Below are 20,615 nucleotides of genomic sequence, written 5' to 3' on the forward strand. Positions count from 1 at the left end.
TTTTATAGTCACAATACCTAGTAGAGTGTCTTCAGTTTATTTAACAGTAAATATTCAACTGAATTATTTTTTTTCCAAAATACCAGTAAGACATTTGTAAAAAAAAAACCTATATAATTTTATTTTTCATCAAGGAATCTTCCCAATTTACTCTTTTGGATATATTTTGTTATAAAAATGATACACTAATGTCTTTTTTGGAAACTGCCCTCATATAAATCATTAAAAGCAGCAATAAGGAGACAACCACCTGTCTTTTCTACATATCACAAGCATGGAATAGAGTTCTTCAATTTAAACTGAATGTCTTCCTGTATCTAGGTCTATGTTATTCCAGTTTGGCATAAACACAAAACTCACACCACCATTAATGCTGTAAAATTAGAAATTAATAAACCTACATAACTGAGTTAGCATCCACTAAATGAGTGCTAATCACACCGATTCTGGTAAACAGAAATCAATGATGCAATTTAAAAAAAAAGTTTTAGTGGATAATTCACTTTAAAACTATCAGGAAGGTTAAAATGTATGGTCTGAGTTAAAAGAGTGACATACTTGACTTTGTAACCCTTGTTGTACAAATCATTGTGTCACTGCTAATGCTTAAACATGTTTCTACTAGACTACTCATGGTTAGGAAAAATGTTTTCCTTTTCCCTGCATCATCAAAACACTCAACAGTTCAGACACACTCTTCTTGAGTCATTGCCATGACTCAGAGATAGGATGCCCCCAGAATCCCCTTGTGCACGGTGATGATTGGATTGTGGGGTGCTGTACTCACCAGTGCACTCATTCATGGTGAATTTGGCAGCTGATTGTGTTGCTAGGAGCTGGCCCTGTTTTGAAGTGGGTCCCTGGCATCCTCCTGCTCTTTCTTCTCTTCAGCCACCCAGTGGAGCAGCTTCCCTCCATGGCGAATCTTTGCCACACCATTTATGGCTGGAGCCACCTGAACCACTAAAACTGTGAGCCAAAATCACCCTCTCCTCCTTGAAGGTGGAAGCCCTAAGGGTGTCACCACAGGGAATAGACCTTGCTTTTCCCATTTCCTTTATCTCCTGTTATTTATTTATTTATTTATTTATTTTGTCCTCTGTCATTTGCAAATGTACACCTTGACCTGCCTCCAACATTAGCCTGTCATTTCTACTAAATTTTCATAAAAATTCCTGTGACTCAGTGCAACTCGTAGTAGGGGTCAGGCCTTTTAAAAAATATAAATGTCAGTGTTTCACCCCAATTCACTAAGGTTTCCTTCAAATTCTAGGAGCTACCAACATTCGTTCACCACTGGCAATGTATGAAATCCCTTGCCTTCCCCTGCTTTGTTCAATATTCAGCCGAGCAGGCCAGGAGTTACATTCCTGTCATCAAGACAGTGACATTGAATCAAAATCTTAAGCAATGGAAATAAAGGAAGGTGTATGGTCAGAATAATGCTGATAGCTTTACTGTACTTGGACTCTAAAGAGTAAGCCTTCCCTTCCTGGAAAGTTGCTCATTCAACTCTTTGTATTAATGTTTCTTTTTATGCCAGTATTTTTATAAGTTTAGAAACATCTTTGCTATTAATATTTCATTTTAAATTTCAGTTTGAGTTTCAAATATTTTTACTAATATAATGTATTTTTCATTTATTTACTTATTTTAATTGACAAATAATTGTGCAATGTATGACTTATAATACACTTCACTCAATTTATGTACTACAGAAATATTCAACAAAGCTATGACTGTTCATGCTTTTGAGAAATGTTGAGATACACACTGCATTATTATCAGCTATGGTTACCTGTAGGGAAACAGACTGAAACTTTGTTTCCTGTGATAAGCACCTGTCCCTTTCTTATCCTTTGCCTTTGGAATTCTCCTACTCCCGGTTTCTATGTGATTGACTTCTCAGATTTCAGGTATAAGTGAAACTACCTGTTATCTTCCTTTAAGTGTTCAAATGTTTTCACTTAACGTATGGTACCTCTATCCCATTTATATTACTACAATGGACAGAATGTCCTTCTTTTTGATGACTGCATAATAGTCTATATAATTTTGTATATATGCATATAACACTTTCCTATTGAATGAAAGATACATAAACTGTTTACATTTCTTGGATTCTATGATTATTATTGTGAAAAATATGAAGTGTAAATGTCTCTATTATATAATGGTTTTAATTCCTTTGGAATCCTACATATCCAGAAGTGGATTTACCCTTCCATTTAGTAATTGTAGTTTTAGTTTTTTGAGGCAACACCACACTATATTTCAACATGTGTGTACCAGTCTATGTAGATAAAATGGTTCCTTTACTTCACATACTAGCCAGCAGCTATTATACCTGCTAAATAACAGCCACCCTAGGAGATGTGAGGTGACTTTTCACTGGTGTTTTAGCCTATCTTTTCACGTTGACTGGGAAAGGTGAACCAATGTTCAGGTGTCTGTTGACATTCTTGTTTCCTCTTTGAGAAATATATTTCCAGAAATTGTTGGAGACCATTATGAAGTGGCTCTGAGGAGGATTTAATTTTTACTAATTGGTTTACTATGCTTATCTGTGAATCTGTCCTAGGCCTAGGCCCCTTGGCAGGTGATGGGAGCTGATTCATAGTAAATGAACTTCTATGAATCATTGGTCCAGGCTAAGGCTTGTAGTGGCCTGTGAGCCCAGAGATACCTCAAAGGGCAAGATAAGGCCACAGCTGTGGACACTTTGGCCCCAACCCAATTAACAAGGTAGAGACTACAGCTGCAAAGATTACTCCTACAGTGTCACTTCTGGCATGTCTTCATGATAAGACAGTGCTACTGAATTAACTTGATTCAGGACTTGGAGACATCCTTGAAATGACTCCTAAAGTCCTTCACTTTCCTCAGTCTCTCTATCCTTTGTCTCTGGTCCTAATATAAGTGGATTGATCCAGAGAATCCTCTGTCTTTACCCTCGAAGCCTTGAGCTTAATTAAAGGGTTTTGACCCTCCTGGAGCGCTACAGATCATACAATTTTTCTCCTCTTATTTAACCTCCACTGTACACTTGTTTGGGAGATTGGGGATCTAGGACAGAACCTGAAATCTGGTGCCCAAACAGGGGCTTAAAAATCTTTGGACTGGGAATTTATAACCTGAAGGGAGTAAGTTTGCCCTGAGTAGAAAGATATGGAGGAGGCCTTTACAGGATGAAATCTTCATCAAGGATGCCTGCAGAGAAGAGGGGGAAGAAAAAGGGTGAGATTTCCTGCAGTGAAAAGCCATTTTTTTTTCTGGGAGTAAAATATGGGGCAAAAGGTTTCAGCGAAGGAGCAGAGGTATTTATAACTGTTCCAAAGCCTGCTTAAATGCTCAGGGTCCTGTTTGCCAAAGAAAGACTTAACAACAATGTTAAAAGGGGTAACCAAATATACCCATGATTTCCTCAAGCAGGCACTGTAGAGACTGATATACAAATCATTTCCCCTGAGACGTTCTCAACTTGGTATCAAGTAAAGTCAGTTTTAAAGAGCTCACAGTCTGCAGGCTCTAATTCAGACACAGAAGGAAGAGAACTCCCTGCTGAGGCATCTGCCACCGAAAGAAACCCCTAGAGGGACCTCAGCAGGAGCCAGGACCTTTACAAAAAATATCTCATAGGTCTCTATCCAGAAACTTACAGGTAGTATGGGAAGAGGCAACTACAAAAGAAGCAAATAACACCCTCCCTGCTTGCTTCCCAGTTGGAATTCTAACAGATGATAATTATCAGGAGTATTTCATTTATAAGCCTTTTGAAATACAACTGCTAAAAAATCTTAAAGTGTGGTTAATAATGGAGTCCAAAGTCCATTTACTGTGGGACTCTTTTTGGATGAAATTTTTTGGATACATACTAATTGACACCTTATGATATTAAACATTTGGCACAAACATGCCTACCTCCTGCTCAATTCCTTCATTTTGATGTAAATCTAAAAACTCTTGTCTTGGAGCAGGCTTATAAATATAGAATGGGTCCCAAACCATGTCCAGCAATAAATGAGGAAATGCTTTCTGGGATAGGAATTTGTGGTCCCCCACCTGAAGGAACAATTGGTCTAGTGCTGGGAAAGGCTGATCTAAATTTAAAAGAAATAACTATTGTGCCTGGTGTGATTGATGGTGATTGTGGAGATGAGACACAAGTTCTTGCATGTGCAATGAGTTTCTGGATTTTTGAACAGGGAGAGTATGTGGCACAGTTGATTTTGTTACCTATAGAGAAGCCTTCTTTTGTTAAGTAGACATCTCAGGAAGGAGCAAGAACCTCAGAACAAAATTACAAAAAGAGAAATTTATTTAACACAGGAAGTGGCTAAAAACAGGCCTATGTGTTTTATAAAAATTAATGGGAAATACCTTGATGGTCTGATAGACACTGGTGTAGATGTGTCTATAATTGCATTAGAACAATGGCCTGCCACGTAGCCAAAAAAAAAAGCCCCCAATTCCCTTATCGGACTGGGGACCCCTCAGCACTTTTTACAGAGTGCCTCATCTTTGTCTTATGAGGGACCCAACAAACAAAAGGGTTTCTTTTTACCTTATGTGGCACATATTCCAGTTAACTTGTGGGGAAGAGATTTATTACAAAAGTGGAAATTAGTTCTGACTAGAGATTCTAATTTTAAAGCTTAACAAATGAATTCAAATTTGGAAACTGAACAAATAGATTTAAATCCTAAAATTAAGAAAATGATGATTAAAATGGGATATCAAAAAGGCAAAGGACTAGGAAAAAAATTACAGGGAATCAAAGAGCCAGTTAAGATTATACCTAAAGGTGACAGGCAAGGTATTGGATATCAGCAGGTTCTTTGACAAGGACCATTGATGCTTCTCCCCCAAAACAGCTCTGCCCTTACAATGGAAAACTAAGGAGCCTGTTTGAGTAGATCAGTGGCCCCTTAAAATGAGAAGCTAACTCAGTTACACAAATCAGTTAGAGCAATTACAGCAAGGACATTTAAAAAGCTCAATTGCCCCTTGGAATATTCCTATCTTTGTTATTCCAAAGAAGTCAGGCAAATGGAACTTGTTACAGCATTTAAGAGTTGCAAATGCCTGCTGACTTCCTGTAGGGGCACTGTAACCAGGACTGCCAAATCCAACTGCAGGTACTAGACACTGGCCTCTCATCATAATTGATCTAAAAGATTGCTTTTTAAACATTTCTATTTTCCCATAGATAGACTAAGGTTTGCCTTTTCCATGCTTAATTTAAACAGCTAATAAACTTGGAAGTGAGGTTATGCTTGTGTCTTAACAGGTGAAAGATCCACAAGATATACACAACATTGGTGGGAAACACAACCAATGCTGAGGACAGACTTAGGTGATGACTATACCAAGCTGGGCCCAGAGACCTGCCAATCAGCAAGAAAACAGACCTCCAGCTCCCCCAAGAGACCAGGAGAAAAGACAAGTGATCCAGTGGAACAATATCCAAGCAACAATCTGTGAGCCTAGAGATTTAGTCACCAGAAGGGGATTCCACCAACCCCTGAAAAATTTTGATTGCTTTAATGGCCCTGCTGGCACTATCTGTATATATCACACCTATCTCAGGAGTAGAGTAATGGACTTATGTCCCTAATCTACCATTACTCAGATCAATTACTTGGGGAGATTCTCTTCCTGAGATTTATCATGAACTAGAATTGACTTCCTAAATTGTACCATTACAAGGCTACTCATTTCTGCATAACTCCCTTGCCTTATAACAAATCTATGCATCCTTGGGGGGATATAAAAACACATATACAAGGAGCTATCCATCAAAACATTACTATGGATATTGAGGCACTTCAGAGGGAGGTTTTGTCAATGTCCAAACAAACCCCAAAATTTGATGAACAAATTCAAGATTGGGACAAATTTTCTTATGCTTTAAATCAATTAAATCCACTCAACTATCTTAAGACACATTTCTGGCTTTAGGTTAGTATTCTTGGAGTAATCTATGTGTTTCTCCTTATTCTACTCATAGTTTGTTGAAGAGGAGCTAAGACAGGCTGACTCCTAGACAACATTCAGCCAGGCCTCACCCTGATCCAGATGTTGTTAGAAAACAAAAGGGAAGAGATGTTGCAGACTACTAAGAAGTGGCTCTGAGCAGGATATAAATTTTATTAATTGGCTTTCTATGTTTATCTGTGAGTTTGTCCTAAGCCTAGGCCCCTTGCCTGGTGACAGGAGCTGATTCATAGTAAGTGAACCTCTATGAATCACTGGTCCTGACTAAGGCCTGTAGTGGCCTGTGAGGCCAGAGATACCTCAAAGGGCAAGATAAGGCCACAGCTGAGGACACTGTGGCTCCAACCCAATTAACAAGGTTTAGACTGAAGCTGAAAGATTACTCCTGCAGTCTCACTTCTACCATGTCTTCATAAGACAGTGCTACTGAATTAACTTGATTCATGAGTTGGAAACACCGTTGAAGTGACTCCCAAGGTCCTGCTCATTGCCTGCATTTTCCTCAGTCTCTCTGCCTTTGTCATTGGTCCGATATAAGCGGACTGATCGAGAGAATCCTTTGTCTTTACCCTGGAAGCCTCGAGCTTAATTAAAGGGTTTTGAACCTCCTGGAGCCCTACAAACCACACACTTTCTCTCTTTTTATTTAACCTCCACTGTACACTTGTTTGGGAGATCAGGGATCTGGGACAGAAACTGATAAGAAATTTTGCCCATGTTAGAATCAGGATATTTGTTTTCTGGCTGTGAAGTTGTTTGAAGTCCTCTTGTATCTTGGCCATGAACCCTTTATCCAATGTAAGATGAGCATTTTCCCTGGCCTTGCTCCTACTGCAGGGCCACGTCACAGGCTCTGAGAAGTCCTGCCTCCAAGCCTCCGTCTATGCTGCCTTCCAGGGCTCTGGAATAGAAGTGGGGAGACTGTATGTCCTTCCTTGTCTTTTCCCTGATTTCGAAAGAAACAATTTATTTATATTTTTTCCTTAACTTAGAGATCCTTCATTCTGAAGTATAATTTTGAAGTTTGATGCATTTTATAAGAGTGAAGAAAGTTTATTTGAAAAGCCTGTTGCAAGCTTCTTCCTAAAATGTATTAAATATATTAGTGAGCTTAGGGTGCAGCTGAGATATTGCATGCTGAAGCAGCCTGAGTGATTCTGAAACAGTGGTTGGAGAGCATGTTTTAGATGCTCAGCTTCTTTCTTACAGGCACCTAGGTTATAACTCACTCAGTGTGAAAATGGATTTCAGTCTGTGCAAATACACCCCCCCCCCACACACACACTGATTCTCACTTTAAACTTTAAACATGACACTAAAGGAATAAATTATATTATTAAAAGAATGTTAGGAAGAGAAATGGCAATCTAAGATATTTTGAAATTAGTAAAATTCCTTATTTGCCCTTGACTAGCCAGAAATAATGTCTTTATTTCATATTATTTAAAAAGCCATGATGTTTTTCTGTCTAAAATATAAGTACATATTGACACATAATTTTATATGTATATTTGTGTGTGTCTTTAATTTCCAGAATTTACATATAGCAATTTGAAACTGATTCTACTAAAATCTTGCTTTTAGCAGAAAAAAAGATTATAAGAGTATTAAACTGTGTATGATAATTTGAGTCTCATGGATATTTTCTGAGATGCTAAACTACAGAACAAACCAATAGTCCAATTTTTTTTTTGTTCTCAACTGCTTAAATATTTATTATTCATGTTGTTTGGTAAAAGTTTTGCATTCTACATTTGGAATGTGTTTTTCAAATAGAGTTATATGCATCTTCACCTAGGACCTTGGTTTTTAGGTTCCCATTTCTTACAGGATCCCTTGACCTAACTTTAACACCCAGGAATGTTAAGTAATTTGATGGAAAGTCATGAAACTGTTGCATTTTAACTGGATTTATGATAAAAAGTCTCTATTCCCCAGAGTGATGACTCCAGCCATAGTGGCACCATGTTTTAGGCAATTGTGTAGATTTTCTTAAGTGCTCACAGAGATAACTGTGAGCTAAGTAACTGATAATTTCATATTTTTACTGCATTTTCATTTATTGGAACAAATATATCTGCTCTCATACAAAAGAAATTAAAAATTAAAATGTGTCCAATTGACGATTACTGTATGGTAAATCAGATACAGAACACTGTGAATTGAATGGTGTATCCATCAAGTCTGAATTCGAATTTTCACTGTATCACTTGCCTGATCCCCCAGTAAATTCTTACACCAAATTAATCCACATTTCCTGGTACTACTAAGAAGCGCCACCACCAGACTGTAAACGCAGATTCTCCAGAGGGCCTAAACACAGCATGTTGCACACTCACTCCGCAGTCCTCTTGCCGCATTTTCTTCACTGAGATGCTGCCCCCAACACTCACAGCCTAAGGAGGACCGATTGTCTTGGTCTGTGGCCTCACCCTGTATTATGCAACTCAAGTCCTGGTGACCTGGAAGCAGAGAGACAGGAGCCTCCTGCCCCACAGAGCAGGTGACACCAGCCAGGCAGGTTCCTTGTGACTCAGATCTTGAGCCCCATGAGTGAAGGCACGAGAGCTGGGAGGTGACAGAGCCAAATTCTCAGCCACAGAGGTCCTGGCTAGATACAGCTACTGCAGTTACCTCCAAATCCCTGCACTCTGTCTCTGAGAACAAGAGTTGTTTTTCAGAGTGACTTTTTAGAAGTTGCTGTTTAGTGGCATGAATCTTATGAGAGGAGAAATTTTCTCTCTCTTTTCAAGAAAGGGTTTTACTGTGCAGATCAGGCTGACCTTGAACTCACTTTGTAGCCCAGGCTGATCTTGCTGCCTCAGCCTCCTGAGTGCTGGAATTACAGGCATGCACCATTATGCCCAGTTAAAATTAGAAATTTGAAGATATTGCTGGCATTAAAAAATGTTTTTGTGTTAAGCAGAGACACTGAATGTTGTTGATGCTTTCTATAGCTTCTTTATTCTTTTCTGATAATTTAATAGACATAGAAAAATACATGAAAAGACAGCTGCATAAAAATCAGTTGGACTTTGTTAAAGCCACTGTCCGTGCTGTATCACCTTGAATTTCCAGCGTTATCCTGCGTGCCTGACTTTGCTCTTTGAAAATGCTCCTCAGTGAGGCTGTCTGGTGACCATTAATGATGACTAAATGCTGTAATCCTCTTACTTGTGAAGATATGCTTGGCTCCAGAGTGCCTCTCACTTTTTTTTTAAATTTTATTTAAGAGGAAAAAGAGAAAAACACAAAACAAAACAAAGCGGTGTAAGGGTACACGTAATACAGAACTACAAAAAAAAAAATAACAGTAGGAAATCACCTGTTAATAGATTACATATTATCATCTTGAAAATAGTTGCTCAAATCACAGTATCAAAGAATACAAAGTGGACATTCAAACAGGGAGACTGCAAACAGCTGTGTTCAATGATCCAAAAACATTGATATAGTCAGCTATTTAACACCCCTAAACACACTTGCTGTTATATCCGTTAGAGCTCTTTTTTTTCCCCCTCTCTTTTTTACAACAAAATTTACACATTTTGGATTTTATTACTCCTTAGTTCTTATTACTTTTTTTGGGGGAAGGAATAAAGTCAAATATGGCAAAACAAAGCTGTCAGTCAAAACCAAGGATAGACATAGCACATGGTGTAGAACAGAGTACAAGGTTATCAACAATGGTTATCAACGTTGTCTCTTGTTTCCTTAAAAAGAATTGTCTATCTCATTAGATATTATAAAGTTGGACAAAACAGTAGAGAACAAGACCAATAAAACTTAGGCATTGTAAACATTACAGGACTTCCAAAGGAGACAATAGTCAAACCAGAATGGGCATCTTAGTGAATCTTATTGCCTTCAAAGTAGATGCCTATACCCTCAAACTTGATACTATCATACAGAATGGAACAGAGTCTAATCAGTCAAAACAAGGTCGTGGGAGTATTACAGGACTTCAAAACAAGTTAATAGGAAATCAAAAAGAGTTACTATTATATATCCTAATTTTTTAAATTTTTCCCCTTAATTAAGACAAACATAAGAAATAACTAAATATTTTTTTAAAGAATAAGGGGGAGATTGAGATAAAACAGGACATAACAATATAACAATAGAGGTCAAAGCTTGACTGTTTCAGCAACCTAGTACTTCACCACCATATAACCTGACTTAATAGTAGCCACCATAGTGTCTGTCTTTTTCCTTGAAATATTTGGATAAAACTTAATATACTATAGCTTCAAATATTTCCATATCAAGAAGCCCAGAATAAAGCCTTTCTAATTAATGAGTGAAAACTTTATAAGGCTTCAAGGCCACATAATGGGGAATCATGATTACCACATATTTTTATATATTTGAATCATTACTTACATTAGGGAAACTATTCGGTATTCACACATGCGAGATTGATTTATTTCACTTATGAGTATGGTCTCAAGCTACGCCCATTTATTGGTAAATATCTCAATGTGATCCTACTTTATAGCTGAATAATACTCCATTGTATAGAAATACCACAACTTTTTTATACATTCCTCAGTTGATGGACACTTGGGTTGTTTCCAAGATCTGGCGATTACAAATTGTGCTGCTATAAACATAGGTGCACATATATCACTGTGGTATGATGCTTTCAGTTCTTCTGGGAATATGCCTAGAAGTGGAATAGCTGGAATAAATGGGATTTCCAATCCCAACTTTTTGAGAAATCTCCAGACAGATCTCCACAAAGGCTGTACCAGTCTACACTCCCACCAACAGTGCAGGAGAGTCCCTTTTTCCCCACAGCCTCTCCAGCATTTGTTGTTGTTGGTTTTCTTGATCCTGGCCATTCTTTCAGGAGTGAGATGGTATCTCAGTGTGGTTTTAATTTGCATTTCTCTAATGACCAATGATGATGAGCATTTTTTCATGTATTTATTTTCCATTTGCATTTCTTCATCTGAGAATTGCGTATTCATCTCAGATGCCCATTTTTGGATTGGATCTTTGAATTTTGGAGGTCTGAGTTTTTTTAATTCTTTATATGTTTTAGACAAGAGTCCCTTGTCTGAGAGAGAGTTCACTAAAATCTTTTCCCAGTTTGTGGGTTTTCTTTTCACTATGCTGGAGATTTCTTTTGACATGCAGAAACTTTTTAATAAGAAGTGGTCCCAGTTATTGATTCTGGGAAGTATTTCCCATGCGGTTTGAGTCCTGTTCACCATGGGACCTAATGAAGCCCAGGCAGTGCTTGGAGTAATTACAACTTACAGTCTGAAGTATGTTTCAGTTTCAAGCCATTTACATTTATGTGCTGAATGATTAATGTGGAGTTTTATACATTTTTATGGTTAATTTTTCAGCATAATGAAACTATAAATTTCAGGCTCTCAGAATCTTCTTATCTCTTATCTAATTCCTTGTGTAATTGAGAACAAGCTTTTAATATAGATGGGAGGACTTTCCAAATTCAGCTTTATTAACATTTGACTTACAGTAATATCTTTAAAACAAAAGGCTGGACTGATGCTTAGGATGTGAAAATAAATTAGAAGAAAATAAGACTTAGAAATTCACAATAATATACTTCTTTTATCCAGTTGTGTTACTTTGTATGACCATTTCAGTGTAAGCCATCCTTCTTCTAAAATCACAGTTATTAAATGCTTATCACTAAAAACAAAAGTGGTTAAAAATTCTCCTCTCAGCACTAAGTCAAGTATAGTAAAATGCATGAGTTTTTTCACCTTATCACATTAAACAATTTCTTTCCATAAAACTGGGGGGGGCATATGTTTTTACCAAACTGTTGCTAAACTTGTTATTCTTATCCCAACTGATGAAGTATTTAGGTTTAAAATACCAAATAATTATTAAAGCTATATTTACCATGTTGACTTAACAGACTTTTATCTTTTAAACCAACTTCAGGTTCACAGCAAAATTGGGTAAAAGTAAAGAAACCTGCCCTGCTCCACTTCCCTGTGTAGACCCAGCTCTTCCCAATGGTGACACCCTCCATAGGCACCAACTTGATACAATCCATAGATTTACAGTGACACATTGTTACTGGCAGCATCTGAAATTCACATTAGGAGTTGCCCCTTCTGCGGGATGTCATGTGGTCTCCAACAGATGCATGAATGAGCAGCATGGCACTTAAGGGCCTTACAATCACACCTTCACACCATGAATGCCTGCCTTCCTCTGCCTGTATTTCTCCCTCCCCTGAAGCCCTAAACACGATGGATCGTTTTAATATCTTTACATCTGCTTTTTCTGGAAAGCCCCATAGTTGGACTCACAGTGCAGAGAGTTTTTGTGGTGGAAATGTTCCATTAAGCTCCTCTGTGGAAGTTTCCCTGGTTGGATGATGGTACTGCTTTACATCGCTGCACTGATAAGAGAGAGAATTCCCATGGCTCCACATCAGGCCCAGCATTTGGCATTCTGTGTACTTTGGGTTTGGTTTCCCAGCAGAGTGATGTCACACCTCATCATTGCTTTAATTGGAAACTTGCTGATGGCTGCAGTGCTGAGTAACTTTCCCAGTGCTTCTTTACCAGGCTTGCAAGTCTGGGATGAGACTTGTGTCCATGGCTCTCGAGTGTTTTGTATTAGTTCACATTTGTGACACACAGTGGACTCTTGAGCTTGGAGTTCAATGTGTGTCTCACATCTTGATCATCTTAAGTGCCCACTTCCCTGCTCCCTCTAACATGGCTCTTCCTTTTGCTCTGTGAGTGGTTTGTGTGTTGGAGTTTTCACATTAGAGAGACAATGTGACATTGACCACCTTGCAATTGACTTGCTTCACATTGTATTATGGGGTCCAGATCCATTCTTTTTAATTTTTTATTAATTTCATAATTTTATTATTGGTATATGGACTGTTTGGAAGCATGCTGCTTTTTGCTCAGTATTGGGGTTAGGGGTAGTGTTAGAGTTTAAGGAACATTCACAAAATCATTTCCTAGAAGCCACCTTTACACTGATTTCAAAACCAGACAAGGATACATCAAAAAAGGAGAACTAAAGAATAATTTCTTCAGTGAATTAGAATGTAAAGATCCTTAGTAATATACTGGGAAACAAAATGCAATAAATCATCGAAAAGATTGTGAATCATGCCCAAGTCACCTTCATCTTAGAGATGCAATGATAGTGGAACAAATGCAAATCAATCAGTTTAGTACATCACATAAACAGAAGCAAGGACAACAATCACTTGGTCATCTCAGGAGATGCAGAAATATCCTTTGATAAAATCCAAAATCTTTTTCATGATGAAAATACTGAAGAAGATAGATATAGTAAGTAGAGCCTTACCTCAGTTTGAGGAAAGCTGTTCATGACAATTCTACTGTCAACATTAAACAGGGAAAACTCAAAAATTTCTGTCTTAAATCAGGAACAAGAAAATGAAGGCCATGGTCACCTCTCCTGTTCAACACTGAACTTGAAACATTATCAAAGCAAGTAGGCAAGAAAAAAAACATTATGAATACAAAATAAAGAAATCATGTTACACTGTTTGAAGACAACATGATCCTCTACATAGCAGACCCCAAACTCCACCAAAAACTCATAGAATTAACAAATTCATCAGAGCAGAGTATTACAAAATCAACACATAAAAACCATCAGTATTCATGTAAATTATAGTGAATTCACTGAGAAAGAAATTAAGAAAAATAATATTCACAATAGCATCAAGAAAAACTAAATACCTAGGAATTAGCCAAACTAAGGAAGAGAATGACCTCTATAATTAAAACTGTAGGAAATCAAAGAGAACATCAGAAAATGGAAAGATATGCCCTGCTCCCACATAAGCAGAAGCAATATAGTTAAATGGATATATCTCTAAAACTGAGGTACAGATTTAATACAATCTTGATCAAAATACCAGCAAAATCCTTCACAGAGTGAAAACAAGCCTAAAATTCTTAGGACCAGAGGATACTGAGGACAGCAAAAGCAATCCTGAATATCAAGAAACAAGTGGGAGGCATCACAATCCAAGACTTGAAATTATATTAAAAAGCCAAAGTTTGGGAGGAAGAGGAAGAAGAAGAAGAAGAAGAAGAAGAAGAAGAAGAAGAAGAAGAAGAAGAAGAAGAAGAAGAAGAAGAAGAAGAAGAAGAAGAAGAAGAAGAAGAAGAAGAAGTAATGGAGGAGGAGGAGGAGGAGGAGGAGGAGGAGGAGGAGGAGGAGAAGAAGAAGAAGAAGAAGAAGAAGAAGAAGAAGAAGAAGAAGAAGAAGAAGAAGAAGAAGAAGAAGAAGAAGAAGAAGAAGAAGAAGCAAGCTACAGGATGAAAAAACAAACTTGAGGATCAGTGGGGAAGAACAGAGGTTGCAGAAAAGAGCTAAGTACAATGAACTATTTATTTTGTTTTGTTTCTTGTTTTTAATGCTTTTTGGAACCAGCACTCAAACTCTCAACTTCATGCTTGCCAGGCAGGCGCTGTGTCATTGAGCTATATCTCTGGCCCCTTGAACTATTTGGTCTTTGACAAAAAAAAAAAAAAAAAAAAAAAAAAAAAAAAAAAAAAAAAAAGACCAAAAGCATACCCTGGAAGAAACACAGCCTCCTAAATAATTGGCCTTGGGAAAACTGACTATCTATATTTTGTCTAGACCTGTATCCTCCACCATGAACTAAACTTAAAGATAATTGGATAAAAGATCTAAATGTTGAAAGTAGCTTAACCTGTTATAAATTAATGTAGGTAAAAGTCTGTAGTCATGGTGTAGGCAAGGATATTCTGGACAGAAACCTGGTTCCACAGGATACAGTGCTGAGAATAGAAAGAGACCGCATCAAAGTGAAAACTTCCTGCACAGTGCAGAAAAAATCAGAGTTAAAAAGACTATGCAAAATATTTTGCCAGTGACTCCTCACAGAGTATGCACATCTAGAACACATAAAGAACTCAGGAAAATGAGACCCTCTGAAATAAATAACAGAGTCAATAAATGGGCATTGGAAATGAATAAATACTTCACAGAACAAGAGCAAATGATCAATAAAAACTTGAAGACATGCTCAACAGTGCTGAAAATTAAAGCAATGCAAATTAAAGCAGCATTGAAATTCCATCTTACCCCAGAAAAAACAGTCAGCATCTAGAAATCAAATCACACAAAAGCTGATGAAGCTGAGGAGAAAAAGAACTTGTCTACACTGCTGGTAGAAACATAAACCTGTACAACCAATGTGGAAATCAGTATAAATTTTCTCACAAACTTACATAGAATTTCTGTTGGAACCAGTTGTTTCCCTTGTTCCTGAATGAGTTAGGGACTTTATATCACAGTGATCTGTACACTGCCAGGTTTATAGACGTGGAACTCACAATCACAGAAGAAGCCAAGATGTGCATGAACAGAATGAATGTCTAAAGACACTGTGGTGTTCACATACAGAAGGCAAGTATTTCACTGTGAGAAAAATAAGCAAACTAGGCATTTGTAGGAACGTGGATGCACGTTGAGAGCATATGATTAAGTAAAATAAATCAGACCGACAAGGTTGAATATCACACGGTGTTTCTAAGATGAGAAAACCAAAATATAAATAAAGAGAAAAACAAAATAGAGATAATAGAAAACAGAGAGATAGATCTTGTGGTGAACTGATAGATGGTGGTCAGCTTGTAACACCAGCTGAACTGAATCAGCATGGTGCTGGGTGTGGATGGCCCACGTGACCACTGTTGCCGAGACAGAAAGGAGACCTGGAGAGGAAGAGGCAGTGTTGTTGGTTCTCCTGCTGCCATTGGTTTTTCTGGAGGAGCCTGTTGAGCTTCTTCCTGGTGAAGCTTGGCTGTTCTCATAAATAGAGGAGCTCGGCACCTTATTATCACTGAGAACAGCTGCAGTTCACTTTACGGGAGCTCTGGTCCTTTGAGCCTTGTTTCCTGGCTCTGGAGGGGAAAATATGTGTTGTTCAGTCTCCAAGAGTGGCTTGTCATGCTGGCTTCCTGATATGAACTCAGCTGCTCTCATCATCAGAGGTCCTTGGAAACTTTTTTTTTTTTTTTTTTTGCTGAGGATGGCTGTGGTGATTTTCAGGGGAGCCTGGTTCTTACTTTGAGCACCACTTCCTGGCTCCAGTGCAGAATCTGCAACCTACTGGCACAGCTCCTTTATCCTGCTGGAACAGACTTTCTAGCTTCCACCACTGATCGTTGGGTCTTCCTAATGCAGACTCATGAAACAGACTTGCATGAGTCATTGTCGTGGGCTCTAGGTCTTCAGCTGGAGTCATGCAGGACATTACCGTGAGAATAAGGTTCAAACTGGATTTTTTGGTCTCGGTGTATGGACAGATTCCTGTACTCCTTCTTCTGTATTAGTCTTTGTGTGACCACTATAAAATAATACTATAAATTATCTGTTCTGTATGTAACTATTTTTCTTGCAATCCTTGACTAGAATAGATCTTATTGAAGTTGGAAGTGGATCAAGAAATGGATGTGGTAGAGGACAGCAAGGGGATAAAAAAGGACACATATGTACATGTACCAGCCCCACAAAAGGAATGTAGACATTATGTAATTGGTGTATGTAGTAATACAAATAGGTATAATTGCAGTCAACCATATGTGCCCTTGGGTTCATCTATATAATACAAAACATGGTGGTTCAAAACATTCCAAAATACATTACAGGTCTAGTGAACATCTATTGATCTTTTCCTAGTCACTACTACCTGAACAATACAGTATAACAGCTAAGCATGTAGCATTACTGTTGTATTAAATCTTGCATTAATACAGAGAATTTAAAATTTTCATGAGAATTATGTATGTTACGTGAAAATACTATATAACTTATATGAGGAATTTGAACATCCATGGATTTTGGCATTTATAAAAGTGGGTCTCATGAAACCAAGCATTACAAAAATGAAGTGATGATCATACAAAGTTGATACCATAATACAGATTTTAGACATGGGATGGTTGAACAGTATCACTTCTAAGTTGCATTTTTAATTAAGAGCTTTAATAAGAGAGTTTAGTAGATAGAAAGGGGAATGGATTCCACATACATTTAAGTGATGAAAATCTGGAAAATATGGAAGAGGTGTTAAGGCTGAGATTCTGATTTATCTAAATCACAATAGATGACACTTGGCTACTTAGTGAGCAGCTATGGGGAACGTGAGCTAAGGATATCAGAGTTCACTTTAATTTGTTGAGTATGAGGCGCTTTTAAGGTCTCCTATTGTAAGTTTCAAATAGGCATTTTGTAATTGGTATGCAAAGAGAGATTTGGACAGGATAAATAAATTTTTAATTCTATCTTATAAATAGCAACTACTGAAACTATTTGTAAGAACAAGATGACTCTAGATGAGAGGACAGAGTACAACACAGAAGAGGTCTGTAATGGTATTTCAGGATCTATGACATTTAAAATGCCAAATGGAAATTATTTAGCAAAAGGTTTCAACTGGCTGAAAGACAGGAGTATAGGATCCGAGCAGCCTAAGCAACATTTGAGAGGGAGGACGTCCAGCAATGCAGAATTCTGGTTTTTGAATGGTTAAATGTGTTGGAAAAAAATGTACAATGAGTTTGGAAATGCAGAGATAAATGGAGCAGGGTATGTTTGAGATGGAGGTTTTAGGAAAATAACCAGACTGCAGAATAAATAGAGGAGTGAATTCACTACAAAAATCTATAGATAGTACATGTACATAGCTCATCCTGGAAATTTTGCTATAGAGGGAAAACTAAGAGGTAGCTTTGAGCATGTTGCTGCTACACCTAATCACACACATCCACACACTCTTGTGTAGGGCAGCACAAATAATTTTTGGAAGGAAGCATGTTAGACATAGCTAATGAATGAATAATACACAACCATGAAGCATATGAAAATAACTCTGCATTTAGAAAAAGATCTTTTGCTACATTGAAGAATCCATCCAAAATGGTGGGGTCTATAGAAATGGGCTTCATTCACAGATATTTTAGTAAACAAAGTATTTCAGATTTTTTAAAAGAATGAAGAATATTTTTACCAAAGAAATTTATTTGCGTATAAATAAATGGTTATTGTAATTTTTCAGGGAAAAGAATCCTGCAGGTTGTGTCTACTTTAAAAGAATGAAAAATCTCAAAGTACTGATAGACTGGCCATATACACAGAAAATCAAATTTGAGACTTTTTCAGAAAAGATCCTCTTCACTGCTCCTAATTACATTTTGAAACGCAACATTTAAAACTCAGACGTTATAGCCGAGCACGTTTCCCAGCCTAGCCTCTGAGATTATTAAGTACTTTGTGCTATTAAAAAAAAAAAAAAAAAGAAAGAAAAAGAAAAAAAAAACTAACACAAGGATAAAAGTAAACAGGCAGGAAGCAGGCATGAAAATGAAGGAAGTGGGAATGCCCGAGGATGGTAAGCAGTGTTACCTGTACTGACATCTGCTTTGAGTGACCCACGGAGGATGCTGTATGACTCATGGGCTCCCTGGAGGGATGTCTTGTGGAAATTCAGGAGTAAGATAGTAGAACCCATGAGCACCTGTCCTGTTTTTGCCACTAGGTACTCCAGACTGAGCCTTCCAGAGACGAGTGGGGCCGGTGGTTGCTTTGCATTCTGGGAGCTGGAGGGCATGCAGTTCCCATCCTAAGTGCAGAGAAATTCTTGTCCACTTGTGATGACTCTGGGCCCTCACCACCATCAGCATGAAGGCTCGGGGTAAACCAAGGAGTCAGAAAAACTGAGTAAGATGAATTTCCTCTTGAATTAATTTTTCAGTCATTATGTAAACTTTCTAAAGCCTTCCAGTTTGTTTCTCTATACACAGGGATCATATTTGTATGTTTTTAATTATTGTAATAATTAAATTATGTGGTTGCATTTAGAAGAGGAGGAATATGGTTTTCCATTTATTATACTTCCATGGAAACACTAATTGAATGAGTGTCTATGAATACAAATGCCTTCACTTGAACAAAAACTAAAAGTGGTCAGAGATCGCAAACGTCTCAATGCTAACTAAAGTCACATTAAAGGGGGAAGGAAGGGTCATTTTGCAGTCTCCATGACTCCCAACTCTAATAAGTACAATATGAAACAATGTAGAAAGCAAGAGCATAAGACAGAGTGTGACTGAAGAAAGAAGCACAGAAGATTACCTTAAAACTTAATATTTTCAGTGAACTTCAGTGAACAACTTCAGTGAACACTTGCACAACAAATCTAATTTTATATAGGTACCTGTGACCCGAGTCTATAGGGATTCCACTATGCATGACAGGAGCCCCTTTGTGCAGTGAGACAGTCTACAGTTACACTCCCCATCCCTCCAATAAACCAACTCTGACCTAAAAATGACCCACAGAGAAGGTAAAACTCAACTTCTGCAGAATTGCATTCCGAGGTAGCATAATATTGTCCTAGGAAACTAAGTGATACTGTCTGTTGCAGTATCTGGTGCAACTGTCAGAGGTCCAGGAAAACCAAGGCACTGCAACAACATCAGCAGTCACAAGTTTACAGGCACAAAGTCAAGACTGGCCTACAGCTTTTAGATGAGATTATTGTTCAAAGAAGTCCCTGATAGAGCAAGATTGCAAAGCCTGGGATAAACAGCTATTTTTTCAATGTGCAGACAGGGATGCATAACCATAAAGATCAACAATTAGGGGAAAAGGACCACATGAAGACACAAAGAGCCAGGGACTTAGCTAAAGAGATGGACATGTGTGAAAATAGGTTAAAGTTAACTGTCTCAAGGAAGCTCAGAGAATATAAAAAATACTAAGAAAAATTAAAAACTTTAGTGTTTAATGGAAAATTTAGCGAGCTTGAAATAAGAAAATATAGAAAAGTTTGGAGCTGAAAAATGCAGTAGACAAAATGAAAAATGAAATTTATGCACCACTGGTACTTCTGATCAAACAGAGGTATCAATACCTTAGAACACAAATACTTGAAAATACTCAGAAGAGAAAAACATGAAAAGGAATGAAGAAAGCTTATAGATTGATGGGATATCATCTGAAGACCAGATTATAGATTAGCAGTAGACAAATGAGAAGAACTTAAATTAAAAGAGTAAAAATCTTACTTAAGGAAGGGAAGGAGCACAGAAAGAATTAAAACGTGTTGCATACATATACCAACTCCCAAAGATATATGTTATTTTGGTATAATGCAGATTAGTAATAAAAATTAAAAGTATAAAACAATTTAAAAATAGCAAAAGTTTTCTAAATCTAGAAAATGATGTGAATATTTAGGTATACAAAGATCAAAATTCTCCAAAAATTTCAATAGAATTTAGGCAACTCACAACATATAACCAAACTGTCAAATAACAAAGAAAGTACACTGAGGTTGTTAAGAAAAAAGAACTATATCACATACATGGAAATCTGAAAATTCTTAGCAGCAAACATTTCAGCAGAAACTTTACAGCTGAGGAGAGAATAGGATAATATAATCAATGTGATGAAGAAAAATATTGTGAACCTTGAATAATATATCCTGCAAAATTCTACTTTTGAAATGAAGGATAAAAGTAGATTTTTTCAGATAATCTCCCTACACAAAAGTTGAGGGAGAATATCATCACCACAATTATCTTTCAAAATAT

Source organism: Cavia porcellus, unplaced genomic scaffold, assembly GCF_034190915.1.
Source record: "Cavia porcellus strain 051 isolate PalLab524CR breed Dunkin Hartley unplaced genomic scaffold, mCavPor4.1 scaffold_14, whole genome shotgun sequence".
Lineage (NCBI taxonomy): Eukaryota > Metazoa > Chordata > Mammalia > Rodentia > Caviidae > Cavia > Cavia porcellus.